The sequence below is a fragment of the Gossypium hirsutum genome, chromosome A11 (assembly GCF_007990345.1).
Source record: "Gossypium hirsutum isolate 1008001.06 chromosome A11, Gossypium_hirsutum_v2.1, whole genome shotgun sequence".
NCBI lineage: Eukaryota > Viridiplantae > Streptophyta > Magnoliopsida > Malvales > Malvaceae > Gossypium > Gossypium hirsutum.
In genome coordinates, this window is record NC_053434.1 from 25509076 (window position 1) to 25521723 (window position 12648).

The following is a 12648-nucleotide window of genomic DNA, read 5'->3' on the forward strand; positions in this document are numbered from 1 at the left end:
TATATATTTGTGTGTAGCTTTATCATGCTTGGTATGTGTTTGAAATGGTTAAGTGTTGAAAAGCATATGGATATATTGATGGTTAGGTTAAGTTAGCATATTTAGTCCAATATGCATATATGTGAAATGGGTTAATTTAGTAAGTTTGAATACTTAGTTATATGTGATATTATGTCATACTCAATACATGAATTTGGCTTGATTTGAATGGTTTAAATTGGTTGGTGAACATGTTTAAGTGTTTATGTAGGTGGAAGGTAATTTGGGTGAGAAATAAGGCTTGGGAATGGCCTTATTTTGTCCACACGGAAAAAGACATGGGCATGTGTCTTAGCTGTGTGTGACACACGGCTTAGCACATGTCGTGTGTCTTGGCCGTGTGACCTCTGCACCTAATTATTGCAAATTAAACTGTTCACATGGCCTAGCACATGGGCGTGTGGCTTGGCCGTATGACCCAAGTCAGAGAGTTACACGGGTATGGACACGGGCTGGGACACAACCGTGTGCCTCACATCGAATGCCCACACGGCCTAACCACATGGGTGTCTCTTGCACCTAAGGAAAATTTTGAAATTTCGCGAAAAATTCTCTGAGTTTCTGGTTTAGTCCCTACTTGTTTCTAATGTATATTTTGGGCCTCGAGGGCTCATTTAAGAGACAATATGAGTGAATTATGATTGGTTACTGATATGTGCATGAAATGATATGAAATGTTTGTAATTGATCTAAAAAGCTTGGTAATGCTCTGTAACCCTGTTCCGGTGACGAATAAAGGTTAGGGGTGTTACAGTTAATAGAAGATATTGATTAAAATTCCATGAAAGTTCCGTTAGGTTTGGTTCATAAATTACTTCCCTAGGAATGTAATTATAATTTACAAAGTTACCCTTTTTAAATAAAAGATAATATTCATGTATTTAATTTTTATAATGAAATTTATTCTTAACAAATATTTGGATTAAATATTTAATAATAAAATTTAATTGATAAAATTTAAATTATTTATAATTTATAATTTTAATTGAAAGAAATTGTTTCAACTTTTTCTTGCATATATTTGCTAAGTATAATAATACATATATAAAATCATGGATAAATAAAGAATAAATTTAAAAAAAAATACTTAAATTTAATAAAGAAATTGTTTCAACTTTTTTTTAGCTAAAGGCTAACCCATATGAATATAAAAAAAAAATTGTTGATTCCAAGTATTGCTCTTAGCAAAACTACAAATAATTAAATAATAGGAATGTAAAACAATAGGAAATATAAGTTGATTATGTATTAATTTATAATACATCATTTTTGGAGGGATAAATAGAAATTGTTTTCATTTTTAGGGGGGTTGAAATGTAATTTTACTATATATTAATTTATAATCTCTCTATTTATAAGAGGATTGAATTAAAATTTTCTTATTTTGAGAAGCCAAAGTATAATTTTACTATATATTAATTTATAGTTTCTCTATTTATAAGAGGACTAAAATGAAATTTTTTTTAAATTTTGGGGGGCTCAAGGCCCTTGGCTGTTCTCCCTCCTCAAATTTGCCTTTGCATATTCTACAAAAAAAATTAAAATGTATTTCATGCAAATACAGTGCTAAATCAAATTTGTAGCTAGGAAAAAAAATAAAATCGGAAGAAAAAAAACCTTATGAAGAATCCATTGAAGTAATAGAGAAAATCAATTAATAGGAAGGAGAAATAAAACAATAACTTTTTTTTATCTAAACCGATATAAAATAGGTTAATTTTGTCTTAATATTTTTTAACTTTTTAATCTACACGCGAAAATAACTTTCCCACATTTTATCATGGGAATCATATTGACATGTTCATGAGAAAGTAACACCCAAAGAAAAGTTAGATTCCAAGGAACCAAACGTTGGAATCACTTTCCAACTGATTAAATTCTCAAAAAAATAACTACTTTTATCATACTAAATGTTTATTATTTTCAACAATAACCCTCAACTCGACTTCTTTTCTAGAGCTACTCCTATTGATCTGCTTGAAGCCCTACCGCTTATATTTCGATTCGTTGCCATAATGGGTTGCAGCTTTGGCCCATTCGAAATAATAACTCCTTTACTCTTATTTTTCAAACTAGGCTTCCTCAAAGGGTCCACCCAACCTGCCGTAAAAGTCTCATCAACTCTCTAGTTAAAGGGATTTGCATATTAATCTCATTCAAATCCTAATTTCCTTTTGAACCATGTCAAAGTCTCCATAATTATTGGTCAACACGTCAATACGTGATCATGCAACCTAGACCTCAATTCCTGGTTATCATCCCATGATTTTCACTTTCAATCACTGCCTCTTTGCAAGAAGCACCTTTTCCGTTGTTCAATAAGCATCAACCGTTTGAAGCTCTCTTCTTAGGTTTACTTACGAACATCCATCATAAATGGTTACTTCAGTTTCTCTTGCTATTTACCTTCTTTAAAATTAACAAGCAATGAATAATTATCTTTTATATTACCATACCTTCCAACCCAAAGTAGACACTCAACAGTGCTTCTTGGTTTACTCATTGAATTTGATCATATATTTGTATTTTTGAAACAAGAGGAAAGTGTAAATCAATATACATAAATATCCTCACAAATTGTACTATAATACCATTGTTTGTGTGATAAGAAATCTTAAAAACAGGTCCAATAGTATTCCCTATCACCCCCAAATATTCTTTTTATACAAGACTCCTGACAATCTTGGTAAATGAATCCAAACAATTACGTTACGCAAATAATCTTGTGTTGCTAAGAAAGAAACCAGCCACGATTGAATATTTAAATATCGAGCAAACACTAACCAAGGTCTTTATGGTAAAACTATTGTATCATCAACCATGTCTATAATAGCCACCCGTTATAACAACATTTCATTGTAACAGTCAAGTTTGTAGTAGAACCAATTTTTTATGTTTTATTTTTACCCTTTATAACAACTTTCATCTATAACAATAACCATAAAGTATGAGGTATTCTCTTTACTAAATTAGTTCTTTATAGTAACCTATTTTCTTAAATTCTAGTAAAATTAGGTCTAGTATGATATGCTCTTAATTTAATACGTTAAATTAGGTTCTTTCATATACTTAAATGAGCTTGTTCTTAAGTAGTTTAAGGTTTTTCTTAATGTTCTTTTTTATTGATTCTTAGATTTTATGGTAGTTTTTATTGCATTTTATCACTTTTGAGAACCAAATTGAAAAAACTTTGTCACTAGAAGTCTGATGGTTAATTTGAACTTATCTAGGGAGGTGATTGAACCAAAACATCAAGAAGGACCTCTACTATGGCCACGGTTACGACATTAGAACCTATGTGTCGTGACACTGACCCTTCCTTCACCATGAAAAAGTTGGACTTCACCAAATCTTAACTTGAAGAGGACTGTTGTGGATATCGTGACACTGAGTGTAGGGTGTCGTGACGTTGAGCCTTAAGGTCGTGACTTCAAGCTCTCGAGGTTGTAACTTCAACTCAAACAATGAAGTGAAGGGGATCAAGTAGACTGTGGTCTAGGTCGCGACACCAACAAGCCAATGTCGCGATACTAAATGCTCCTCAAGTCCGCTTTCAGCCAACTGTTTTGGGGGTTGCGACACCAAAGCCTAGGTTTCGCGACACTAAAGTTTGACGGATGAAATTCTGCAAGAGCAATTTTGTGTCCAAACAAGCTCAAGTCATCAACATTTTGAAGGGAATTTTTGTCAAAATAAAATTTATAGTGTAAGGCTATTTAAAGCCTATTTATGACACAAATAGTTAGACATTCGATATCTCTATCATCATCTTTTTATTCCCTCGATCATTTTAGATTTCTAAGTTTTTCCTTTTCTAGGTTAAGACTTTATTTTACAATTTCTTTATTTTTTTACACTTTTCTTCTTTTAACTCAAAAAGGTACAAAGTTCTTTTGTGTTATTTTGGGTTTTTCTTGATAGTATTCCATAGATCTAAATGTTTTGGTTATTCAAAGTTACGATCTATTAATTTGGGCTATGGATTTGTGGATTATTCTTGCTTGTCATCAATTCCATCAAGGACCTTTACAAGATTTACTAAGCATTTCTAAATGATGTGTCGTTGAGAGCACAAAAAATATCCTATTCTCTATAAAATAGTAAAAACAACAGTAAAGGGGAAGTAGGGTCGAATCCTCAGGAACCGGATTGTAAGAATGCTCGTTCCTTGAAATCCTAGACAATTTCTTGGCCAAGAAAACCTACGTTCCTGAAAACAAAAAAAAGACAGAATTAAGAATTTCGAAATAAAATAAAAATAGAATTTAAAGTCGAATTGAAATTGCGAAATTAAATAAAGTGAGAAAAATAAAATAGGGAATATAAAAATAAACAGAGTTTGGGAAAAGAAAGAGTTTCTTATGTGGCGAGATTCCAGCCTCCGGTTGTCTCGATCCATTTGGGTTCAATCTTTAGCTTTTAAGTAACCCTTCTCGAGCAGGATAAGCTAGTTATAGTGGAAGAGGACGCCTACGACTACCAGCTCCAAGAATTTAGACTTAAAAATTTGGCGGAACTTGACTCTAGCCAATAATCGCTTTTGTGGGACTATCTTATGCTAGATCATCTCTTCCCAACGGTGAATACCACGCAATTTTGTCTCTTGGATTCGCCAACCTCTGACGCAGAAAGCCAACGAACTGACTGTGCAACCTTCCAAAAATGTACAAAGCAGTCGTTCCTTGCAAAAGTTAAAAAGATCACCTATTAAGGGACATGGACGGAAGCGTCAGCCACATGATGTGGAGAAGCGATGAATACCATGTTGAGAAGGCTAAACGCAGATTCTAATCCTCGTTAACCTTTTTGAGGAATTTCAACAACCTTCGGCTAGATTGGTTTAGTGGCTCATGATTTTTGGGAAAGAAATAAATATAATAGAAATAGGATTTTTATTGAACAAAATATGGAGAGAACAAAAGACAGAGTTTTTGGGAGAGGGAGTGTTTTCAGAAAAAAAAGAGATGTCAAATATGTGTCACTCCATCCCCTATTTATAGTACTAGAAAACCTAGCCTATTCCTAATTAAATTCTAAAAGATAAGTACAAATAAATAAAGATAATTAAAGATAAATGAAAATAAATCCTAAAATTAAATCTAAATAAAAATCCTTAATAACTATCCTAATATAATTGAAATTAAAATAGAGTCTTGTGCTATAAAATCTCTTCTTTTTGTATTTTTGCCCCAAAAGTCTTCCATACTTTACATTTTTGGCACCACTTCTCTCCTACTTCGCATGCTGGCCCAATTCATTCTTAATTTCACTCTTTTTGCCTCCAAATTTCCTTTTATCTTCAATTAAGTCCCTACAAGACAAAGAACCATAAAATAGCCCAAATTAGTAGGACATACTCAAAATAAACATGCAATTAACATATAAAAATATGATGTTCTATAGTATTATCACTTAACCTTTACCTCTTTTGTGATTATTTGATTATTCATTTGAGCATGAAATTGGTTGGGCTTTATGTTTTGATGATGAGTAGGAACTAAACTTTATCGTGGTCTATTGATTGAAATATTGAATGATTAATTTTAGGGTTAGGGATTAGATTGTAAAAATTGGATTAAATCGAATAAAATTTAAAACCTACAATTGACAGTTCCAAGGGAACATTTAGATAGGTAAGACTGAGAGGAGATCCTATTGAGAACAAATTCGATTTTCCCGATTTAGTCTAGTAAAGTCGAGAGATTATTAGACTAAATTGTCTAATTGGGTAAAATGGTGATCGAGAGGTAAAATTGGACCAATTAGGAGTTTAAGCAATTTAGATCCCTAATTCGAGAGCTAATTTTCAACAAGGATATTAATCAACTACTCTATTTTATCTGATTAATACTTTTTGATTTTGGTGTTTATTCATTTCAGTCCTTTTGAATATAATTTAGCTTAATATATCACTTATCATTAGCTAGCTAGACTTCCTAATTGCAGGCTTAATTATTGTCCATTCACCATATCACTCGATCTCTTTTGGGTTCGATCTTGGGAATACTTCGTGCATTCCATTGTAACGCTATAAATATTACAATTATGGGTGTTCATAGTTCGATTAAAACTGGAACTGGTCTAATTCGGTTTATCGATCAACAGCCGAATTTAGGTTGGTTAGATGATGGTTATTGATTTTTTGAAATTTTGATTATCAGGTAATTCGGTTCGAAACTGGGTAATTAATTGAAATAAATAATATATATTATATAATATATTTTTTATATTAACAATGTATTTTTTTATATGTTTTATGTGTATTTTAACCAAAAAACAAAAACATATAAATTTTGGTTAATTCGGTTAACCAACCGAATTAACCGAAATATTTCGGTTTAGTTAATTTATTTCAAAAAATTTCAGTTTGGTTAACGATTAAATATTTTTACATTTCGAGTAATTCGGTTAATAGTAATTTAGTTCGGTTAATAACTGAACTGACTGTTTGAACACCCCTAATTACAATTGCCCTGTCACACTTGCAGTTAAAGTCGTGTTTAAATCCCTATATTGTGTGCTAATTATCTGCTCAGTGTTCGTACACTGTCGTGCGGTCATTTTTTTAAGTGAAATAAGAAAAATAAATTTTAATTAAAATTTTAAATTTTATACAAAAATATATTAATCATATTTTATTAAATGAAAATTGTCTTTAATAATGAAATTACATTTGTAAATTTTATTAAAGATATACTATAAATCTCACTAATTAATATTATTAATATATATTATAGTTTTTTACTTTGAAAATTTAAAAATACAAATATGATTTAAGTCTAAAATGTTGTTATAGGTGTCTCGAATATTGTTATAGATATATAACAACCACCTCTCCTCTATAGCATCCAAAATTTTGACAGATAAATATGAGACTGCTATAAAAAGGGTTGATTGCATAATATTCCTCACCCTTGAAATTTAGCTAAATACTACTCATTCTTAAGATTGATTAGTTGGATTGAATGCTCTGATTTCCACAAAATATTCATTTTATTCATCAACATATAAAACCAATTTTCCTTCCCAAAAGTTTGATCACAATTGGTCACTCCATGCTCTTTTCCACCAATGCATGAACTCTTTTTGAGAACCTCATGGAAGGAATCCCATCTACTAATTCAGTGTTGACGTCATCTTCTAATAAACAAATATCATCCTCCATCGTTATTCTCACCTCCTATATAGCTTATTTTGAAAATAAGGTTGATCCTCACCAGGTTTGTCTATATCCATTACCCCATCATCCAACAACTTATCCTCTCACCTACTTATTGTTTTTAGGTTTAAAAATATCAAAAGGGATGAATTAATATTTTAAAAATCTTTATAAACTTTTTTAAATCATAATGATAGATAAGAAAAGCTTGTGCAACCAATTTTATTGTGGCTTAGTCCTATTGTCTACCACCACCACCTTGGTATGCCTCAACCCAAAGATTTTCCAGTTCAATAAACTTGAATTTAGACCTTTTAAGAAAAATGTACAACATTTATATATTAGATTTAGTACCCTGTTAACTTGTGACACAACTTAATTTAGTGTTTTAAATATAATATAAATATTTCTTTAACTAAATTGTTGTTTGATTAATTTACCACATCAACTTCATAAAAAACTTTAAACTTGCATTCAGGATTTCTTCTTTTGAGTCCCTAAAGCACTTTTGCATTGCAGAAGTTGTTTGGGATGCAGAAGCACTTCTCCAAAGTGCCTTTAGAGCCAAAGGGAAAAGCTGAAAATAGATATAGTGGCTTTCAGATTTGGGATGTGAAATATACCACTAAACCCTTATTGCCTTCTTTAAGCAAAGCTGTTGGGTTTATCTGCAACATCCATTTCTCTCCCCTGTTTCACCAAGAAATTGCAGAGCTGCCATTCGTAACACTTTCATCTTTTTCATTTGGGTTTTCAATAGCTCAAGCAGCTTTTTTCTGACTTTGCAAATGGCCATAATTAATAACATAAGAGAAACGTGAAGAGAAGGCTGTAGAAGAAAGAAAGATGGAATCAATGGATCTTTAGGTCATGTTTGGTTGGAAGGTTTATGAATGGATTCCAACCCAATTTGGTGGGCCCACCACCAAACATTAGTTTGGTTGACTGTAATGTTATTACAGCCTGAATTCATTCACGTTCTATTACAAGAAAAGGATGAATAGTCATTCCCTTCCTTCACTACTGAATTCTTGTACAGTCTCGTGGAGTAAATTTTTTTTCCCATTTTCAATTTTTGCCCTCACCTTTACCCGGAGAGAATGAAGAAGCTGTAATGGGAACTATCATCTTCTCATTCGATCTTACTGGTAACTTTCTTTCCTTTCCATCTCTACGTTTCCCTTTTTTCTGTACTTTGATTGTGGAGGAGACCTAGGTCAATCTATTGAAGTTGTTTCATCATTCTCAAACAAATGCGTTAGAAACTTCTAAGAAGAAGAATATCTTTGACTAAAATGTTGGATACATCTATTTGGGTTATCGGCGAAAATGGGTCTATCTAGAAAAGGTTTTGGAATGGAGTTCAATAGGTGATAGCACCATATGACTTGCAGATATTAACATGTTGTGCAGTTTATGTTTTGATAGTCAACCAAACAATTTTTGCTATTTTTGATGAAGTAAATCTATATCAGGTAACCACAAGCACTATTGCTTTCAAATCTACATTAGATGAAAGATGATGAACTATATAAGATTCTACAGTCCAACATTTGGTTACTTATAAATTCAAAAAATCAAGTATTGTTATATAAGTAAAGAAACACAATAGAATCAAACACCCTACTCGATGTTTGGTTACTCCATTTAATTTTGTTTTACAAGTTGGGTGGGTTAACGATTGCAAATCGGTGAAAAACACTTTTGTTTACAGCAAGTTTGGATGGAGAAGTGTTAGGAGAGTGTAAAGCAAAAAGAAGCAAAAGGTTTGCTCTAACATATTTGGAGGTGAAGATTCCACTTTGATTATTTCTGCTTGTGATCTCCTTCTTAGCCTACCAAATGAAATCAATCCAATGATTATTTTAATTCAAGTTATAGTTGTAATTGAACAATGAGCACTAACTTGCTAGTTAAACTATACTCTCCTCTCCTCTCTAAATAAGGCAAAATTGCCGCAAGTTTTTCATAACCCCATTCTTAACTTTTTGAATTCATGGCCACAATAATATAGCATCTTGCACAAGAAACTTACTTAGATTGTGATCACAAGGGTTCCTTGCTGCTATAATTGTCTGATTTTTCATCTTTTTTTCCGTTTCAAATGCAACTCAGTGCTTGGATGGAGTTGAAGCATGCATTCAATCAAATTACAAATAAAAAAGCAAAATAGAGTTTAGTGATTCAGATAGAGTCAGGAACTGTTTCATATGATGGACTGTAAGTATGTTTATTGACCATTAAGAATTTTGTTTCCGAGAATAATACATAATTTGAGGGCATGGTCAAATTTCACTTCAATAGAAACATAATGTTTCTCTACTTAGAGTTTATTTTTTTGACCTTGACGCAGGAAAGTTTATTTCTGTACAAAGACTGGGTTGTTTTTAAAGTTCAGTGAGGTTGAGCCTCCAAGGTAGCGCATTTTCTCTATCAATTTCTTTATGCAAGCAGAGACCTTCATTCATTGCTACATTGATTCCTCAAGTCTCATACAATATTCATAAATAAGATTTAGATTACAGTAAGAGAGTCCAATATCTCGTTGAGCTTATGAGTTGTAAACTGAATTATGGTTTTGTATGGTTCAGTTTTTCGGTTTAACTTTGGACACGTAATTAGTTTTACCCCCCGGAAAACCAAGAAAATTTAAAATTTATATATGGGAAGTGGAAGTGGAACTGAACTGTTTGTGTTTACTTGATGAAGTTGCCAGTTTATAATATTTTGTCTTTCTCGTGGACAACCTTTTTTTTCAGTTTCATTTAAAAACTGAGATTAGGTGTTTTTCTAAAGCTTTAATTGGATTGGATTTTGAGGGATCTTGCTCCTTTCCACTCATGTGCACGACCCATTTTGTAATAGCCCATTTTCAGTGAAATCAGAACAGTGATTTCGAGACCACAAATCCGAGCTAGAAAGAAAATTTATTTTAATATTATTGCATGGTCCACATTATGATAGAAATGTTATATAAAAATTCTAATAAGAAAATTTTACCGATTATGTGTTTAATTAGGGAAAGGACCAAATTGCATAAAATGCAAATGTTGGATTCTAGTAGCTAGAAGGATCAAATAGTTATGGTATTCAAAACTTGAGGTCCTTATATGGTAATTAGACCATTAAAGAAAAGTTAGTAGATATTTTTGATGATTCATCCATAGAAATTTAGAAAAGGGAAAGGATTAAATTGGAAATGAGAAAAATTAATGGATGATTAATAATTAATATGAAATAAAAATCATTTTATATTATCTTCTTCCCCCAAACATTCCATGAAAACCCTAGGAAAGAGAAAACAAGATTTCTTGGCTTAATTGGGTAAGTACTCAAGCCCATTTTTTAGTCATTTTTATATTTTTAAAACCGGAATAGTCTAATCTATCTATTTGGGGGATTGATTTGAAAAGTTATCAAAGTATAAAAATTTTCCATGAATGAATATGTTAATAATTTGAATTTTTTACAAAGTGAATTTTGATGAAAACATGATTTAGGGACTAAATTGAAAAGTTATAAAAGTTATAGAAAAATTTTGAATTTTGTGAAATACTTGTGCTGTTAAGGTTATACTAAAATTTTGGTTAGGCTTGGAATAAGGATTAAATTGCATGAAGTTCATTTTCCGAGCCTAGAGATGAAATTGAAATTTATGAAAAGTTTAGGGCCAAAATGGTAATTTTACCTAGAGTGTAAATTGAATATAATTAAATATTAATTGTATTAAATTGATGATTAAATTCATTTATATAGATCCGGATAACTCAAATTCGAAGCTAGATCGAGGAAAAGAAAAAGTTTCAGATTAGTATATTTTTTTATACGAACTATTATCGAGGTAAGTTCGTGTAACTTAATTATACATGTTAATATGGTTCAGTTGAATATTGTATTTGATTTGAATGTGGTATATGTTTATGTGATTTATATGAATGTTATAATTACATGAAATGATCACATGATTGGAAATGTGTTTAAAATGTTAAGTTCTGTTGGAATAATGAAAATGGATGGATACGTATGGTTTCCTGTATGTGAATGTGATTCTGTATATGTTGCAGACAGGATTTAGCTTGGACGAGTAATCCTGATATAGCTCTCTCGAGCATCCTAATGTATAGTTCCTGCGAGCATCTTGATCGATAGTGATTTAGCATGTGTTGCGCACTATCGCAGCTCTTTGTGAGCGTTCTGATATAAGCTCTTATGAGTTTCCTGACATGACTCACTTGAACTCCCTGTTACCTTATCCGGTGCTCCTTGATATTAACTCTTCGGAGTTATCTATTCAAAGCTCTATGAGCTCTCTGAATAAAACTCTTATGAGTTTCCTGTGTAGCCCAGATAAGTGTCCTTTTACATGGCTCAACTGAGCATCCTGATATGTGGTTCAAGAGTGTGCTTCTTGAATAATTTCCTTATTGGGTACCCCTAATTATAAATTGATGAATTACAGATTTGTACACCTTGAGTGTACTATTCGAGTATCCATCGATATTTCAATAATTCAACGGATAAAATTCTCGACTTGAGAAAAAAAATGATGAGTTAAATAGAAATATGCCTTGAATGCTTTTGAATTATTTGATGAAGGGTTATATGATGAGCTCATCTATGCTTATTTGATATACAAATGTATTATATGACTAACTTGCTTGATTGAGTATATGTGTTTAGGTAAACTTGTCAAATTGATGAAAAATATGTTAATTGTATGCTTAACATTAATAAATGAAATTGGTAAGTTTTAATTCCTGTTATACGAACATACTAAGCATTAAATGCTAACTAGGTTTTTTTTTCTCTGTTTTATAGTGCTCGGAAGCTCACGAAGGTAGAAGATCGGTTAGAGCATCATCACACTATCCACTAGCTTGTTTTGGTATAAATAGTAAACTTATTTTGGCATAATGGCATGTATAGGTAACTTGGCCATTGTTGAGATATAAATGTGGTTTGTAAACTAGCAATTGGAATGACTACTAATGATTTGTTTTGGTATATATTATGACAAATACCTATATTTTAAGTATATTGAGTATGGTTGATCAAGTTATGCTTAATATATATAGTTAAACAAGGGTAAGAATATACTCATGAATGCATATGATAAAATATCATATTAGATGTTAGAATTGGCTTGGATTTAATGTTTCAATTGGTTGGTATATACTTGTAAATTTTGGTGTAGGTTATTGGCAAAATTTGGGTGAGAAATAAAGCTAGGAAAATGGCTTTATTTTGTCCACACTGGTAGACACACGGGAGTGTGTCTTGACCGTGTGTGACACACAGCCTAGCATTTGGGCATGTGATTTGGCTGTGTGTCCCCTGCATCTTAAATTTGAGAAACAAAATGCTCAGAATTGAGCACATGGGCAGAGACACAGGCGTGTGTCTCAGCCTTGTGTGCTACACGGCCTAGAACACAGGCGTGTGTCTTGGCC

The 12648-nt window shown here is 31.8% G+C and overlaps 1 long non-coding RNA gene across 1 annotated transcript; it reads left to right on the forward strand.

Moving 5' to 3' along the window:
* Positions 1-7684: 7684 nt before the first annotated feature.
* LOC107896542 (uncharacterized) lies at positions 7685-12435 on the forward strand. Its single transcript, XR_005904947.1, has 5 exons — positions 7685-8346; positions 9314-9418; positions 9552-9614; positions 10955-11039; positions 12017-12435. It is a non-coding gene; the product is annotated as an uncharacterized lncRNA (long non-coding RNA).
* Positions 12436-12648: the final 213 nt, after the last annotated feature.